At 35.7% G+C, this 18,703-nt stretch overlaps 1 long non-coding RNA gene across 1 annotated transcript; it reads right to left on the minus strand.

The window, feature by feature from the left end:
* Positions 1 to 857: 857 nt before the first annotated feature.
* Positions 858 to 2,810, minus strand: LOC139723076 (uncharacterized). Its single transcript, XR_011710317.1, has 3 exons — positions 2,660 to 2,810; positions 1,890 to 1,931; positions 858 to 972 (listed from the first exon to the last, which is right to left on the minus strand). It is a non-coding gene; the product is annotated as an uncharacterized lncRNA (long non-coding RNA).
* Positions 2,811 to 18,703: the final 15,893 nt, after the last annotated feature.

Here is an 18,703-nt window from a genome sequence, read left to right on the forward strand (position 1 = left end):
ATGGCAACGCAGTTTCTAACACATTCGAAAAATGTCTTGCACGTCTTCATCCCGACACTAATATTTGTGTGCCACGCTTCGTAAGCAGTTTGCTTGAAAAAGGAGGAACTTTTTCGATCCCTAATGTTTTCCCGATCAATCGCCGTAATATGCTGTTACCATGGAAACGCAGTTTTTGAGCCATGAAAGAATGTGACTTGTACATTTACCAAAGGCCAATGTGCGCGCCAAATTTCATGATCATTGCTCGAAACATGCGGAAGTACCTCGATTACCAAAAACGCTATTCAGTGATTTATGGTCATAATATGCCGTCACCTTGGCAACGCAGTTTCCAATACATTCGACAAAAATAAAATGTCTTGCACATCTCCATCCCAAAACCAATGTGTGTGTGCTAAACTTCATGAGCATTGCTAACAACTTGAGAAGACTTGCAACGCACCGATTTTATACTGCGAGCAGTGGACTTATCGGCTTTTGCAACAAAATGAGAAGTGGACTTATCGGTTTTTGCCGCAAAACACATTGAAGAGTACAAAATGTCAAATTGTCCCACCTTTGTGTAGATTTCTAAAGATTAAACCTTTTATTACGTAGGTAACCGGCATGCTCTCTACAACATTCGCGTTCTACGCCAACAGAGTGTAACAAAAAATCGTGAATTAAACGAATTGAACAAAATGGACTTACCGGTTTTTGCGAACAAACTCTTCATACATACATATATATATATTTTTTCTATTTATTTATTTATTCATTTATTCATTCATTTATTCATTTATTCATTCATTTATTTATTTATATTGGGTAAACACACAAAGATAACGAAGAGAAAAGGATGTGCTCTCACTCACTTTTTCCAGCGATGTTTGCACCAAGCGATAGATAAAATGGAAAGTACTAAAACAGCGAAACAGACGGGGGATCCAATAGTCAGTGCAGTATATTTTGTCTCCAGGTCTCCAGAAACTGACAAACAGAATTCATCAAATAGATAATTCGTCATCAAATAATGATTGAATGTTTGCAAACATGCTATGATCTTCTTAGCATCTCTTCTTCTTCTTCTTCTTCTTCTTCTTCGTTTGGGGGGGCGGGGAGGGGAGGGGGTCAAACTTCTTTTAATCCGTTCTATGCCAATGAGTCAAACATGCACGAATTTCACACACAGACCTATGGACAGGGACTATAAACGAGGCACGAGGCACTGAAGCAGTATGACGTGCAAGTGATTAATTGTGTCCCCTTTTTTTTGTCGATCACCGATCCCTAATGAATATAGAAACATGTCATCTGAAATGCGTGATCAACATTCAGTTATTGAATTTCCCGCATTTTCATTACTAAGATTGTAAAGCTCCGAGGTTTAAAGTTGTTTACATTATAGTCCTATTATGTCCATAATCATACAAGCGTAACGGTAAAAGAACGGCCAATAGACACAATTTTGTTAAACAATATGGCTCTTCAGTTCATCTTCTTGGGTGAAAGAAGTCTAATAAATACATAATATCATTGTAGCATACAACTAAAATTTGAAGATTATTGATTCTTTTTAAAAAATCGAAGGATTTGAAATGGAAGAATTTGTCGAACGGGCAAATTTATCGCATATAAAAACAAATCACCTCGTCTACCACTTCATGAGAATTCAACTCGTAATAATAGTTATATATGTATATATGTATAATACTCATAATAATATTCCATTATAATTGAAATACGAAAAAAAAAATGCAATACCGTCCTCTAACAACCTTTAATCGTACTAGCATTCGACACATTAAACATTTTCTTCAGGGTTTTGGACAAACCAAAATTATTTTTAATGAGAAATAAAAAAAAAAAATGAACGTACTGATTTCATTTAACGACACGATGCTCACCTGGAAAAGCTGTGTCCATTGTTTCTTGCAAAGCCGTCCATTCTTCAGTGGCAAAAGCAGACGACAAGGGAGTAGGAAGTGCACGCTCAAGATAACTCACTGCTCTGGGTAATATACTCATTTAGTCTACACGTTTCCATGACATCATACAACGAAAAGAAAAAATGTGCCTCTATGCCACCTCCTTTTTTTTTAAGGCGAACCGTAACGAAAGTTTGACCTGTGTTTCAAGGTGAACAGTGTTTCAGGCTAGTTATGGCGTCAAGCAACATGTTTAACATAATGTCGTTCTGTACCACATATCCACAAATCACTTATTACAGGGAAAGGGGTTGACACGATGTGAAAAACGATGGTAAACTGTTAGAAATGCATCCACCATAGACGAATTTGGTTTTAAGACACTGTAAATTATGTCAGTCATATCTTGGGGAATCCCAAACCCTTGAAAAATGAGAAGAAAAGACGATGATTAAATGACTTATATGAAAGGAATCCGGTGCATTATAAAGGACGACAGCGCATAAATCAACTACGGTTATAGGCATACTGTTAAGCCCCCCTCCGTAAATGATGGCTTAGATTATAGACATGACCACAAAAACGTCACTCAAACGGGACAGGTCATTATCATTAAACTGTTCTTTAACTGATGTAGGATCCTACTTATAACACGTACAGCATACTGTAAATACTTCATGAATACTCATTCTCACAACATGAATACTTCAGTTCAAATAACATACGAAATGTGCAATTACAGTACTCACTTGAAGTGAAGTCTGTGATTTGTGCTATCGTTGTGCTGATTTCGGCGTCATGCCACTCAATATCTGTGACAAAACTCACAAAAATACGTAAACATGTATTAACACGACTAACGGACTAGCGCGATAAGAGGCAGACGAATATCTCTGACAAAGTATTTTAATTGAAAACATTATTACCATGCGCATCGTTCATAATTCACTTCAAGCAAAAGGATACTTCCGTCGGGCAGTTTGGATAAAAGTTACAAGAAGACATGGGGACATTTAAAAGCAATCAAATGACTCATCGCGATGTAAAATAATCAACAGTTAAGACATAGAATACTAGTAGTGATAACAGGAAATGCAGATAATGAGCACACATTTCACATGACTTAACAAAATCACAATCATGAGTTACAAGCCTATTGAACCATTTCTTTTGGAAGCTATTGTATATGTGTATGAAATAGGAAATGTATGAATAACTCAATATACTGAAATAGATAACAGCAAATTGAGCAAATCTTCTTCAATTTTCTAATAAATGCTCTATAGATGTCATCATAACTATGCTTTCTCAAAGTTTGAAGAGAAAATATAAAATTGAATTTATTTGTTTGTTTGTTGTTGTTGTTTTTTTTTTTATGGGGGAGGAGAATAGTAGGTATGTCAGATGGCATAATAGCCATCACCTCGACTTCTTATATATCGAAATGAACAACTGTCTCATTTCTCTATTATACTCCCACTTATAAACTGTAAAATGAATTTGTACAACAGACCGTGTGTTGCATTTTCGATTGCCCGGCAAGACGGATCTGATGTGTTCCAAACAGGGAGGTAAGTTGACCATCCAGGTAGTCCCACACACTGCAGTGTCGCGCTGCCATTCAACATGAACCCTTCGTCACAAGTAACAGTCATCTTAGATCCAAAGCTCGTGATATTAGAGTCCCAAAAACCATCAGACACAGGACCGGGATGCTTACAAAACCCGACAGAAACTTTCGATAAAGAAGAAAGAGAAATTCCGATAAACAAATGTTTAAAAAGAAGAATAAGAAAAATGAAGAGAAATACTAAAACAATACAAAGAATTCAATATATAATTTACGGTTATCTTGAATTACTTATTTCTGCTGTCGCAACCCTCAAAACAGTTGAATTTAAATTGTTTGGATAAATCTTGTGATAATATAACAGCAGTGAAGAAAGTATGAACATCTTGTGAATTATCAATATACAAATTGCCCCAAATGAAAACCCACGTAATTATAACTGCCTCTTTTTGGGTGCGCTTTTAAGTATAAGCAGAAAATATGTAATACAGTTTATTATTTATTTTAGCGTCTTCAAGATTCTTTTAACAGGTATTAGCAATAACAGTTAACTTTCACTTCAAGTGATTATAATGTACGTTGAACATTTTGAAGTACCGGTAATGTCACACTCATCTCAGAAGCTGTGGTAAATCAACAGGTGTAATACAAAGTATGACAACCAGTGCCGTTATTGTAACCGACATGTTACCAATATGATAAAAAGCACACAGTGTTATATAGAGAGAAAAATGACATGAGGGAAGTTTTCTTACTCTCATAGGACACACGTTTTAATACTCACGGTCAAACAAACAATGGATTTGCGGACCGGGTTCAAGTTCTTTGTTGGTTTTAGGTGTCCAATAATGAGCACTGCTCACGTCAGAAATAAAGTTGGCAAACGCTTCTGATTGATAACATGTGCAGTTCCTTTCATTGACAATAGCAATGTCATGGTTTTCGGATTTTCGTCTGCAGGTAGACACGCACTCTTCGTCAGAATGAACGTTAAATCCAGGAACATATAAAGCCTGAAAGGAGCGACGATCGTCCCGGTAGCATCCAAGAAATCCAGGTTCTGTGTTCATACAGGATGTGATTGTTAAAATCTACAGGTGATTTCTAATCGCTGAATGGTTATTGATCCACACTTATGACATTCTACTGCTGACACTATTCAAAATAAATCACTTCATAAAATCCCGATTGTTGAAGTAATATAAATGCATCTGTTTATTTCAAACGAACCGTGCTTTCATGCAGACTAATTTCTCATTGTTTGAAAACAGCATACATAATATGTACATGCATGACGACCTAGCATTTGAACAGAATAATCTGACAAGACGAAGGAGCTTTATAACATTTTCAGGACATGAATGTAGGAGGGGAATTTCTTGGCGCTCAAAAATGGCTAGCTGAGATTTAGAGTCTTAACAAAGAGAATCCTCAGACGCCGATTTAGCGGATATAACTATACTATCACACTATCAACCCTTGTGAAGAAACCAAATGACATTCCACTTTCAGAGATAACCCGCAAAAGGTTTGTTAGACAAAAACAAGATTTTCTGTTTGATATTTATTTTGTATGTTATGTACTTGAACCACACGTAACATGTGACCTTCTTTTGATAAGTTAAAGGTTGAATGATGTGACGCTTTTGAGGTAACATCACGCGAGCATAATAATGTCTCGTATAATTGTATATTTCTGTGAAAATTCTTAAGCTATCACATTATGTTGTGTCCGTGATAAACTACATGAATCTATATCTATTCTTAAACATGAATTAAACAGTCACACATGGAAATTACAAACCATATCAGGCACTAAAAAAATGTCTACACATGCAAACACACTATCAGATGAATATACATTATGTGTGACTGTATTAGTTCCACTCTATTCCCCCAAACATATCACACAAACCATAGATAACAGATAAGCAGATAAACACCAATATTCGGACAGTCGGCGTTGTTGTTTAGATTCAGTCAAGCGTCTATTGGTGAGGGATAAATGCTCATTACGTCCTTTTTAAAGCAACAGTTGAAAATGGCGTGATTAATAAAGTCAGCAAACGTCATCCTATTTCTTAAAAGCAATTCATTTATGACAAGCTATTCATCTTTCTGTTTTTACTAGTATTCAGTGTCTTACTTCCAGTCAACTTCTCGTATTTATCATCTTGTCTTGGCTTTTATGTCCATGTCTTTATAAGAGCAAGATGAGAACACGTCAAATATACAAACCTACAAACATTACTCTTCCGCCAACCCCCCCCCCTCCAAAAAAAGAGAGATAATATTATGATAATATGCCTCATACATACATAATAAACTGATAAATTGCTAAAACTTTTCATGTTCAATCTCACCTTGGCATCTGAGTCTCACAGCCTTGTTCCGGCTACACTCAGTTTTGTTTGATAGACAGTCATTTACTGTTCCACGGTGACAACTTGTGCATTGATACATCGAAAATTAGTAAAGACATTAGCCGGTGTGAATAAACGTTTATCATATCTCCGTAAATTCTGCCACGCCAAGGTGATCGGAAGTTGGAGCAGCGGAAAATTCGTAGCAATGACCTATCTCGAGAATTTTACTCGAGTATTCCGAACCTTGCGTGTAAATTCAATTTTGTATATTCGTCTGTTTCTTCACGAATCACTATGTAAACATTTAATATACATTTTGTTTTTAATCTTTACGCAGAATATTACAGTTAGTCTTACCTGTAGAATATGAAAGCCATTGAGTGTTGTCCGACGGTGCTGTGGTTGGAATAATTTCAGCCGTATAATTTTTTACCGCTCGGAAGCCGAGCTCTCTGCAGACTAAGTCAGCAGCTATGAGGTTGAAGCCGTCATAGCACATCATGTCTGACTCCAAGACCACCAAGCCATCCAGCGGAGAGCGTCCGGCAACCAGCTTTACCAACGGCATTTCTTGAAATTGAATGAATTTAGCATAAGTGACAATAAAGTTGCACTTGTGATTTTTATGTTGAATCCATTTCTCATTTTTCAAATGAGAATTTTCCAACAGCCAAATACAATTCAAGACACTCTGGACTCTATAGATACTGCTTCGTCTAAATGCGAGTATGTAAAAGAGAACAAGATTCTTAAGGCATTAAAGGGGTGGTACAGTATTGATCGAGATGAGAATTGGGCTTATAACTTTTTGCAAGATACCTAGAAAACACTTGTGATACAGTACGAGGCACGCCATTTAAGAAGAACTTAAAGTTTATTTGATGAAAATCGGGTTTGGAATGACTGAAAAATCCAAGAACAACGTAAAGCAAAGCGATCGTAGTAAATTGTGGGTCCCACACTTCATTAGAATAATTATTGTTCTCTTTTGGATATCTCAGCCATTTCAAAACCAAGTTTCATCAAATAAATGTTGAATTCCTCTTAGAATTACGTGCTCTTTCATATTTTATTAGAGGTTTCTCATTATCTCACCAAAAATGTTAGAAACCCGAAATTAGGTCTCAACCAAAACTATACGATCCCTTTAATTGTCAATGAAAATAAAATATCAAGTTCTTCTTGGTATAGATAATAAACAAAAATACAGGAAGAAGAAACTCACTTCGGTACTCTATAGAAAATGCCGATATCCGCGTGGGTCCCAAAAGTGTTTTTAACTGCTTGTATCACAAGATGATATGATATATTCCTAGCATATTTTGAGGGCAAACAGATCTGATAAAGTGAATTACACAGAACGTGGTTATTCTCTGTTAAGAACAACGATAGTTCTAATTCACGGCTGATCAATTCGGACAAGAATGATGTAGGAAACTACGAAACACACGGATAGCAATTGATGTTGTGCCTCAACGACAAAGTCAGTTTGTTTTGATATTGTGAAAGTAGACATCCCTCATTCAGTGATTGTTTTCGTAAAGTGGACTTTATTTTACTTATTTATTCAATTTTGTTCGAAAAGCTTCCAAAACCGACAAACGGAACTAATAAAGTAAATTATGCAGAACGTGGTTATTCTCTGTTAACAACAACGATAGTTCTAATTCACGGCTGATCAATTCGGACAAGAATGATGTAGGAGACTACAAAACACACGAATAGCAATTGATGTTGTGCCTTAACGACAAAGTCAGTTTGTTTTGATATTGTGCAAGTAGACGTACCTCATTCAATGATTGTTTTCGTAAAATGGACCTTATTTTACTTATTCAATTAATTTTGTTCGAAATGCTTCCAAACCGATAATGTAATAAAAAATAACATAAACATATCGTTTCCGTTAATTGGAAATGAAGCTATTGACATCATCAATAATCTATAAAAGAAATTTTTAGGCTACCACGGATTCACAACGTTTATTGATGAATGTCGTGAAAGATATCACATTCCTTCCTATGTTTTGCTGAAATACATTTTTCTCGCGAAGACAGTTAAACACCCTTCTTGATTTCATATCAAATACATACATGAGGCCAGGGGTTAATTTCAGATTTTTTTTTAATTTTTCTCTCAATGTTACTTAAACATTTATGTGATATTTAGTCCACTTACCCACTTGAAAGTTCATAATCGTTTTAAAGTTTATATCGTCAAACACTGACAAGGATGATACATCTGAACAAACTAGTGTCTATCTCGCGGACCTGTTTTACTTGATGTCAAACTCATGGGCTGTATGATTCGTGGGTCTTTGGCTCGGGTGCACGAGCTCGACACGCACGAGTCACACAACCAAAGAGTCATACATTTCATGAGACAGACACTATAGAGTGAACATGGCCCACGATCTCGGCATGAAATGAAATAGGCCCAAGAGGTATAAACCAGAGATTAGTGTGTATTTTGTACAGCTGGGTGTTACGAGAACGGCATATATAGGGAAGAAATAACTAACGAGAGAGGCAACCGTTTCGTTAAGCTACCTGTCGCGGTGGATTGACGCCTATGAAGATCGAGGTTTTTCTAGATTGACCCAATTGAAAACTTTGATGCGCTTATTCAACTGGTTACAATCTCTATGAAATATGAGTTGTATCGTCCTTCATTACACTGTATTATCATTATTTTTTTTTTTATTTTGAGGGGTGGAAGACTGCCACGAAGCCAACCCTTCACTGCAAAAAGTCCGATGTTAAATATGAGACACCGAGCTGGTGTTCAATTTCCGGTGCTCATTCATGGTGTTATATTAACACCTCCGGGTGTCATTTAAAAATTTAAAATTGTTTTTTGAATAGTTTCTTAGTTACTGCACTTCTTATTAATTTTGAACTTCAACAAGACGATAAAGAATTTTCCGATAAAGTACTTGATATTTGAAAAAATGTGTAAACAAATTTACACCACAGTAACACCAGTTGGTGTGGTCCCCTATTGAAGCTGGACGGATGTTATACCATTGCAATTAACACCACCAATATCAAATCAACACCATGCGGTGTCATTATTGAATTAACTCTAGCGCAGTGTCAAAAATATCACCAGCCACAGTGTCAAATAAACACCACGAAGTGCCAGGCGAACACTTTTTAACACCGTCACAATTCATTTTCAACACCTGTGGGTGTGGTCCTCTATTGAAGTTTGATCGGTGTTAGATTTAACACCCATGGTGTTAAATCTAACACCGATGTTTTTACAGTGTTCCCTTTCCGCAGAACATAAATGTTTATTCAGAAAAAAAAAACATTAAAATTTAGACTAATTCAGACTGCTGGGAAAAAAATCAATAGTGATATACAGTTTACAATGAAGTGTTTCACAAATTGTCCATGTCGACAACTGATTTACATAAACTATAGGGGGAATAGATACGAGCAGTAGTTATCAGTGAAGATGTTGATTGAGTATGAATTCACAGAATAACGGTTTATCGAGGTATTTCTTATCATTCAGAAAAAGATGCATCCATGTTTACTATCATCTTTTCCTTCGCAATACTACCATTTTTAGGACAATTAATATGAACAAAACCACAAACAGATGATGCATCGCTTCAAAAGCGTTTACCAATTGACACCATTACGGAGTTTCACAGAAGGCTGCAAATTTCTTGTAAGTCGGGGGGGGGGGGGGTAATTTGCTTGTACGATAGGTAACTAGTGCATCGATAGAGAGTAATAAAAAAAAATACATTTCTGGCTGGAAACGTGGTAACTGTAAATACCACGACTAATTACGGAAGATCTAAACTTGAAGCCCTACATTGGTAAGAATCTCGCATCCGTGAGCGTGACTAAATTGGTAACAAAATTGTTACTATGTTTAATGCTGAAACTTGGAAACCAAACTTAGTGCAATTTGATTTTAAGTCATCGGGTTCTGCTGTCTGTTGTTCTAAACCAGTACCGTGAATATTTTTGTATAAGAAATGAGGTTTGGTGACATTTTTGCTTTTACACGCTCTTTTTATACGAATCATTGTGTTGTCTTTTAAATTGTTAACACATACATGGATCTATTTTCCGGCAAGAAAATGAGATAAGAAAAAAATTGTGCACGTTGATTGGGGAAAAACAACGGAGCAAATAAGAATTATGAAAAGCTTGCTTCTAAAAGGCGCTAAATCCAATAAAAATGATGGATTCAGCGCTTTTTGGAAGCAAGCTCTTCATAAATAAACACTGATACTGATTTTATACGAGTAAATTGATACTTACCCTCTAAACACTTCACGTTCATTTTGAAATTCGCTTCACCAGGTCTATATATGTTTCCATAAACTCAGCTTTGTCTCACGCGCCAGAGATAAAACGGGGTGCGGCAACTCGCCTTTCTTAATCAGAGTTTGAAACGTCCTGTTTGATATTACATCCAGTATATCGAATCCCATAAATCCATTATTGATGGATTTAATTTCTATGAGAAATCGCCGTCCTAGAGGAGCTTGTATAACCCAACTATTGTTGGCGATGTATGCTGTATTACACCATATGTCCAGGTCTAATGGCTTCTCCGAGCAGTTTAGAGTAAAATCTGCAGGAGGACAGAAAAGTAGTGCAAAGGCATACTTGCAAGTAAATGTTAATATTTAGAGAGAAAAAAAAGATTGTGTCATTAAGCATTCATAAATCATTAGTACTGTGCCATTTGTAGACATTGTGTGTAAAGAAATTATTGTTTTTCTTTCAGTGTTCGTCGCTTTACTTTCTGTACCGAATATCAAGAGTCGACAGGGACACTAGTATAATCATCAAACAAAGCATCAATATTATTCAACTAAATAGAAGGTTAACGTATAGGACACATCAGTGCTTTAATTACCACAAATATAAAGCAAAATAGCGAATGAAATATCGGAACTAGATTTGTTAGCTTTTTGTGTGTATGTGTGCGCGTGTTTTCTCACAAATGCATGTATGCCTCACCAAATAAGTAAAAAGGTAAGAAGCAAGAAGTGTGAATGATCTGTTGGAGAATATTTGTTTAAACAAAAATTAAAAAGAAAAAAATACTTACACGTCATGTTGCTTTCCGAAGTTGAGGAAGTGAACAAAGGCTGGTAGAGCAAGAAACAGGCAACGAACAATACGACAAAATACATTCTTAATCAATTTTAGGTGACATAAATGATAATAAATTCTTCATTAGTCCCTCTTTAGCAGCAACATTAAACAGTGACTCCAACTAGATTAACTAGATGAGGAACAACACCTCCGCCAAAATTAGGAAACTTCGCTTTATTTCCAGGTGTAAAAACGTGAAATCATATGCCAAGTCTCGATATTGTGTGGGTGAAGATCAAATAGAACTTGTCCAGTGCATTGTGGGAAAGTTCAGAATTCTCAAAGCTGATAAGTCTGCCTGTTGATGTCAGTGGAGAAATGGCCACCAAGCTTGCGTGCGCATCTACTTGGCAACTCTTGAGCAGCTGTGTGTGGGTGTATGAAACTACGAATCTGTACGTGATTGATTTTGTTTAATTTCCAACGGCTTGAAGAAAGTGGTGGCACATGAAGACAATTTAGACCTTTAGAAACCATGTCAGAATATACATGATTAGTTTGAACACTTCCATATCAATGCTGTCTCTTTATTTTGATTAATTGCTTTATACCCTCTTGTCTGTATTTGTGCTTTGTTGAAGACTTTTTTTATAATTTTGTCTAACGACAACCAGCATAGGTGATTCACATCGAAATCTCTAAGTCCCCCAATTATGGAACAATGTTTCGGTTCTCATATCAAAATTAAATTGTTCTCATTGCCACTAACCCTTGAACTTGTGTATCAAAGGCAAAATCTATGCATATTTGGAAAGCGGACGAGGCAGTATATGGATCATTGAATAAACTTACTACCTCATTTTCCAAGGTATTTTGGCATTTGTCGCTGAAAACGATACTGATTCTGCCTCATTTTGAGTGTGTGTGTCTGTGTCTGTGTGTGTGTATGTGTGTGTGTGTCTGTCTATCTATCTTAGAGTGTCTGTATGTTGTGGCTATGTCTTTCATATATTTATGGGCCTACACTCAATAACTGTTCAAATCCAATTACGTGCTGACATAATTCAATAATCATAACGTTTTAGCTTCTCACATGATTTCAAGTAACGAGATTATCAGTCACAAGGGAGACGAGGTGGTGGTGTAGTCACCTTTCAAATATTTATTCGAAATGTTATAGATTACTAAAACATGGTTTTGTTGCTATCATACTCTATAAATGACTGTATACAAAGCCCCTCCTCCATAAAAAATAGCTGTTGAGGTTTTGCAACTCCACAACAGGTTGATCACAAACACCAAGTACACTTCTTTCATTTTCATTCGAATATATTAATGTATATCTCATACATATGTACATGTATATGAGACCGTGCACCACTAAACAAATAAAAAGTCGCACCCCTTGATTTTACGTAAGGACTCAAAACAGGAAAAATTGGTCAACTAATTCAATCTTGAGTTTTTCATATTTTCTGAAAGAGCTATCTTTCTTCTACAATATTCTTTAGTTTGGGATCATAACACGAATGGGACAGTGTGTTTTCAGTAGTTTTTCTACAACCCCATTTTGGGAGAGAGTGTAGAATGATCAGGAATGTTTTGGAGGCCCCTTTTAATTTCTTGAAATCCTTTGTGCACTCTTCACTTTCAAGTCTAATAACTTTTGAAAAGTAATGCTATTGTGTTGTAAGTTGGCATTAATCATGGACAGAATGTGTAAATAGAACATGCTCAACTTCAGTTTAATTTGATAATCCCTTCATTGTTGGTACTCCGGTGCATGGTTGACATCCTGTATTTTGTCCCTTTCATCGCACAGCTATAAGACCGGCTTGGTGAAAGATTAAGCGATTGAATAGACCCTGTAATTTAGAGCCTCTTTCCTCAGTTCCCACTTTTGCAGAGTATGTGCTTTCTTTCCATTTTTAGGTAGGTTAAGGAAGTTCATTTGAAATGAGTTATGCATCATTTCAAAGCTTAGAGTCTGCTCTTCCAGAATCTGCCCCTACCTAAAAATCCATGTCTGGCGACTTTATATATATACATATATATATATATATATATATATATGCAATCGACATCACTGAATCATGAAAGCACGTACTATATTCCAATTTCATGATTTTGTTCCACATTGAATTCTAATGAAACTTACACTATTCTCTTTGATACTACTCTATCATTCGTCAACTTGTGAACATGAAGGGAGGTTTCACTCCATCGCCTTCCGAATTTCTTTTTTTTTCCTGTTTTGCGTTTGGCTTTTTTACTTTTTTTATTCCTTTATATGATTGCTTTTTCCATGTAAACTTTCGTGCGATATCCATTGATCAATTCAAACGTCTTAAACAAATTTGACTTGTATGCGTCTATTCATTCGTGGGTATTTCCAGATTGCTAACGTTGTCAAGTACACTAGCTCTGAAGCACCTCTTCTGTATATTGTAAAGTTTCGATCTACTCAATGACGATTTTGCCCGCTATCATCATTTCTTTTATGATCAATCCTCAGACTGACTGACAGTAAATGCCGCTTCGTTGGTTTCAGTTTTCAAGGTTTTGAAAATGGAGTCTAAACTGCCGTGATCGATTAAACCTGGACAGGCTTTAAGGGGGAGGGGTGCTTTTGCGGAAGGCTACGTCCGCCCATAAACAGACTTTATTTACTTACACAACGAATTTAACTTTTAAGATATGAAGACACTGATAGCCAGGCAGGGTTGGTGTTGACGTTACATGTATTACCTACTAACGCTTTCCATTAGGAAACAATGATAAAATCACCAAATTTGTCATAATGGAGAACAAGAGACGATAACGTTCGTTTCTGTGTAGTCTTACGTGACCCATGAAAACTATTTCGACTTTAATATGGAAATCATTTATCTATCATACTATGCTAAGTTCTTGGAAAGTTTTCTATGAAAATTTATTTCAGCATTTGAACAAAGTTTCCGGATATAAATGAAAAAATGTATCAAGTTATGTAATTCCGCAATCATTTTTCTGTCATTGAGTTTACTATAGACTGATCATGTAGCAAGTCTTACATGCTGTCTTATCACGTCATGAAGAGGGCTTCCCTTTGTTTTTCGATTTATTTAGTATTTAGCATACAATATGATATAGACAATATGATATAACAAGTATCACTCTCTTATCCAAATTCATGAAATTCTTCCGTCGAGATGTTTTAATTGCAACTGATTGACAAATTGCCCTACATCGACGTAAGTAAGCACTGAATTGATCAACAGCCGATGTAGGGCAATTTGTCAATCAGTTGCTCGGAAAACATTTCGACGGAAGAATTTAATAAATTTAAATAATTACCCAGTACCCGCTGCTTTCTGCAAGGAATAAAACCAATACTTGCTGTCCGGCGGAAGCTTCGTGGTCTAGAGGAGATGACGCCTGTCCGCAGATCAGGCAGTACTGTCAGGAGATGGTAGATTCGAATTCTGCTCGAGTACGTACTCCCGTAATTTCTTTTATCACGGCTACTACTAAAACAATAATCAGTTTAGCGCTCATTTACGTCGATGTAGAGCAATGTGTTAATTAATTGCAATAATACTCCCTATTTCCTGTTTACGCTTGAACAATGTATTATTCTTGCTCTCCGCACAACAGCATTCAGTATCATGTATTGGTAAAAACCACAAAGTGCCTGTAACTGGACAAGTTTTTTGCAGTACTTGTGTATACATTGGCAACTTGAAGCGAACAACAGGGAGAGCAGAAAATGCGAAAGGACAATTCAACATTTCAAGCATAACAAAAGAAAAATTGACTTACGTGTTTTAGAAAGGTTTGCTAATCCAAAATATAAACAGAAAGGTGTTTCTCGTATTTCTTAATCTGAAAACAAAGTAAGGTTCGAAATTCCGGAGGTTCTTCAGTACGCACCACTTTTTTTATTATTAAATGTTATGATAGCATAATTTTTTCTATAAGGGGCTAACAGATATGGATTACGTATGTTTTCTCGGTTTATAAGTGACTAGGGATTCACCACATATGACGGTCAGAGCAGATGGTTGTGCTGGGATAATCTTCTGTCGTTGCTGGAGGTATGGGGCGTAATAGCAGTTCGGGAATAGATCTGGCTCTCTAAGACTGTGAGTATTTGAGTTGAGTTTTGATATATGTGGCTATTAAGTATATATCTGTATATATATATATATATATATATATATATATTTATGTGACTACTACAGTACATAAGTATGTCATATTCAAAGCTTGATCATACCATCGACATTCTTCAAGCTTTTAGCGATCGAAATACCTAGGTCATTTGTAACAACTTGAGTATGTGAATCATTTATTTTATTTGAGTGAACGAAATATACATGATTGTAAGCATATTGTTCCTAGTGATTTTGTATCTCATTAAAATCTGCTGAAGGACCTATCATGTCTCTGTTACTTCATACATGTTTCTTCATGATTAAACAATAGCTCCTTAATCGTCACAATTTTGTTCAAGAGTGTATTGCATATTAGAGCAAGGTAAGTTTCTAAATATATCAAAAGCTTCTGGTTTCGAAGACGGACTCCAACCCACATCACGGTCTCTTTAACACATTGCATTCTGCAGTTGGTTTGATTCTGCTCAAATTCCACGTAGACTGTATAGATTGTCTATATAGAAAACCTGTAAAACTAAATCAGAAAAGGATGAATTCTGAGTGGTGATTTAGTTGCAATCTCTCTAGAGTAGGACAGACACTTCGAAAAGGGGGATATGGACACTCTACTTTTAATAACATGATCTATGATATGAATGTAGTCAAAGACATGCATGTTCATCATATCGTTCATTCCCTATTTTTTTTTACTCAAGGACAGATAAACAAGTCGTAACTGCCTGTATTAAAACATTAATAAGTTTTCAATTACCCATGTTTTCCCGAACTTTTTGTTTTTGTTGTTGTTGATGCTGTTGTGGCTTTTTTTTTGGGGGGGGGGATTTACGCTAAAGATTGACACAGGAGTCTCACTGTTTCTACAACCTATCATGAAATGTAAAGATCATTAGCATCTACAACAAAATACTTTATAACTTCCATCAAATCAGCTTTGAGGTTTGCAGCAGTCCTGTTTGCGGGATTAATTTGATAGCAACACCATACATCATGAAGGAAATCACACACAGAGTATTGTATCCTTTTTCCATCCACAGCACGTCGCAGTCCTTTTCATGCCCTATCTCTCTCTCTCTCTCTCTCTCTCTCTTTACATACATGTGTTATATAATATATGTGTGTGTGCGTATATATATATATATATATATATATATATATATATATATATTATCATTATATTCAGGAGAGTGTAGTTTAACACTGCATAATTTATGTACCGTTGGCTTTTGTGATCTTTGGAGATAAAGGATGGTAAAGGATGTCGCATGGAGCCAGATATTCAAAACCTTTGACATTTATGTCCACTTCAGCTTTATTTGTGAGTATAAACAGATGGCATGATAGAGAATTTCAACACAAATGGAGGTGTATGTGACTGAAATATGGATCATAAGCGTAGGCTACCCGGCTAACCCTATACCACAATTCGAATACGTAATTTTATCGTAACATTTTACGCAATTACAATTTGCTTTGTTAATACTTCTTCCACTGTACCTTATATTGAGGTCTGTATTCGTATGTCAACCTTGAAAATGTAATTGCAGTGAATTGTCTGCCACATATTTCATATGTTTTGTATTCGTCAGATACTTCTGAAAAAAAAAATGTGTTGAAATTACCCTCTGTTAAAACAATGTCATTCCAATTATTGTATTTATTAACCTGACGCATAATTTTACCTTATGTTCCATAATTTTTGGTTCTAGAAAATAAAGATAAAAACTATTCATTAAACGTTCGGCCTCAGAAACAATTCATCCGTAGGTTATGTTTTACCAATGGTAGATGAGGATGGTCATTATTATAACAATCATTGTAATGACAAAAGAACAGGTACGCGTATATTTGAGATCAACATTTGCTTTTGTCTGTACCAACTTTTTATATCTCCTTAAATTATGCTTACCCGTATTGCTACTTTTGAAATGTTTTTCAGTGCAAATCCTCTGTGCTCTTTCTAATGAAAGTGGTAGCATGTAATATATTTATATGTTTATGTTGGAAATGAAAAAAAATGAATGAATGAATGGCAAGTATAGGATACATAACATAATTATCTCATCACGTAAACTAATTTTTGAGACATCTTCATCACTATGTGTAAGACATATGATTAAGATTAAAACAATATGTTGAAATACAGTATGATAATCGCTTAAGGTTAGAGCGAAAACGTAACGCACGTGGTGCCACTATCATTCCATGGTAATTACCAGTATCTAACCTCTCCTTAAACAGATTTCAAAACATTCACCACTGGCAGCTGAAAATGCAAAAATCCTTTAAAGACTGTTCCATTTTATTAAAAGATCAGAATGAGATAGTGTATCTCACCCATTAAAGCTATGGCATTGGGCAATAATGATTTACCAACTATGACTACTTTACTAGAACAACGCAGGGTTAACCATTGCTTTAAAAAATGCAAGATAACTTGATGTGCAAATTAGTTGGACAGGTGTGAGACGATCGAAACATATTATGTGCAAATACTATTGTGGCTATCAACTCTTAAAGTATAACGCTTTATTCGACGACTTCTCTCCTTTACTTTGTTGTTCATGCCACACTTCACATGTCCTGTTAGTCAAAATACTATTTTTCTGTACAACATTTATCGGTGACTGCTAAATTGAAGAATTTAGATTTTTATTGGATGATCTTGTTTGTGATTACACTTTCTAAAGTTGTCTTTCTTATTCTAAAAGCAATTGTTGAAGAGATTCCATTCATTGGTTTAAAGTGCGTTATAGCGAATGTACATAAAACGAAGAAAATTATCTTTCAGAGGTGACATAGAGTACCTCAACTACAAAAATATACTTAAGGTAATTTAAATGCTGTCTATGCTGAAGAATCCGCAAATTCTTTTCAATAAATCTGAGGTCATTGTTTTTCGTCTGCTATTAGAGTTGCTCGAAGTGCCCAATAAATCCTTGCTACTGCTCTCAGATATACCTATAGTGTCTTACAGCAGTGATGCATACATAATTACACTATATAGGGGAAAAGAATCTGTATTGCGTATAAAGATTACTTCTTTAGAATATTTTTACTTCAAAGACACATCGATTGCGCTAATCTTGAGTTTCCACAGTGTTTTCACAGGGAGATGAGGGCATTTGTAAGTGTGTTCCCCAATTATGATGAGAACAGATCTTCTAAATGCTATGGAAACTTCTCTTCATGGACCACACTGAAAAAAGGAGGCGCAGCAACTATAAATAGCTAGCCTTTTCAAATTGTCGTTTTCCCCACGAGTTAGGGGAATCAATGACGTATAACACTTTCCAGCGTTTGTCACCTTATTCCATATTCAATCACAGTTCGGAATCGAAGCATCTCTAAATTTCTAGGGTTCAATCGATTATCATTATTATTAATATCATTATTATTATCAGTAGTAGTAGTAGTAGTAGTATTTCATTCTGCATTTCAGACATTGCACATGTGCATGGGTGAACACAAAACACATTTGATTCAGCACAACAATGCTTTTCTATACATTGCAATTTACATAAGTTAGCCTTTGGAATTATTTTGGCTATGGAGATTTGTTCTGGGGGAAAAGAATATCTTCATATAAAGATGCTGTGGTGAGTACCTCTTTGTCCATCTCCACATACTGATC

This window comes from Diadema antillarum, unplaced genomic scaffold (assembly GCF_040938485.1).
Source record: "Diadema antillarum isolate AM-2024a unplaced genomic scaffold, OU_Dant_1.0 scf00000180, whole genome shotgun sequence".
Classification (NCBI taxonomy): Eukaryota; Metazoa; Echinodermata; class Echinoidea; order Diadematoida; family Diadematidae; genus Diadema; species Diadema antillarum.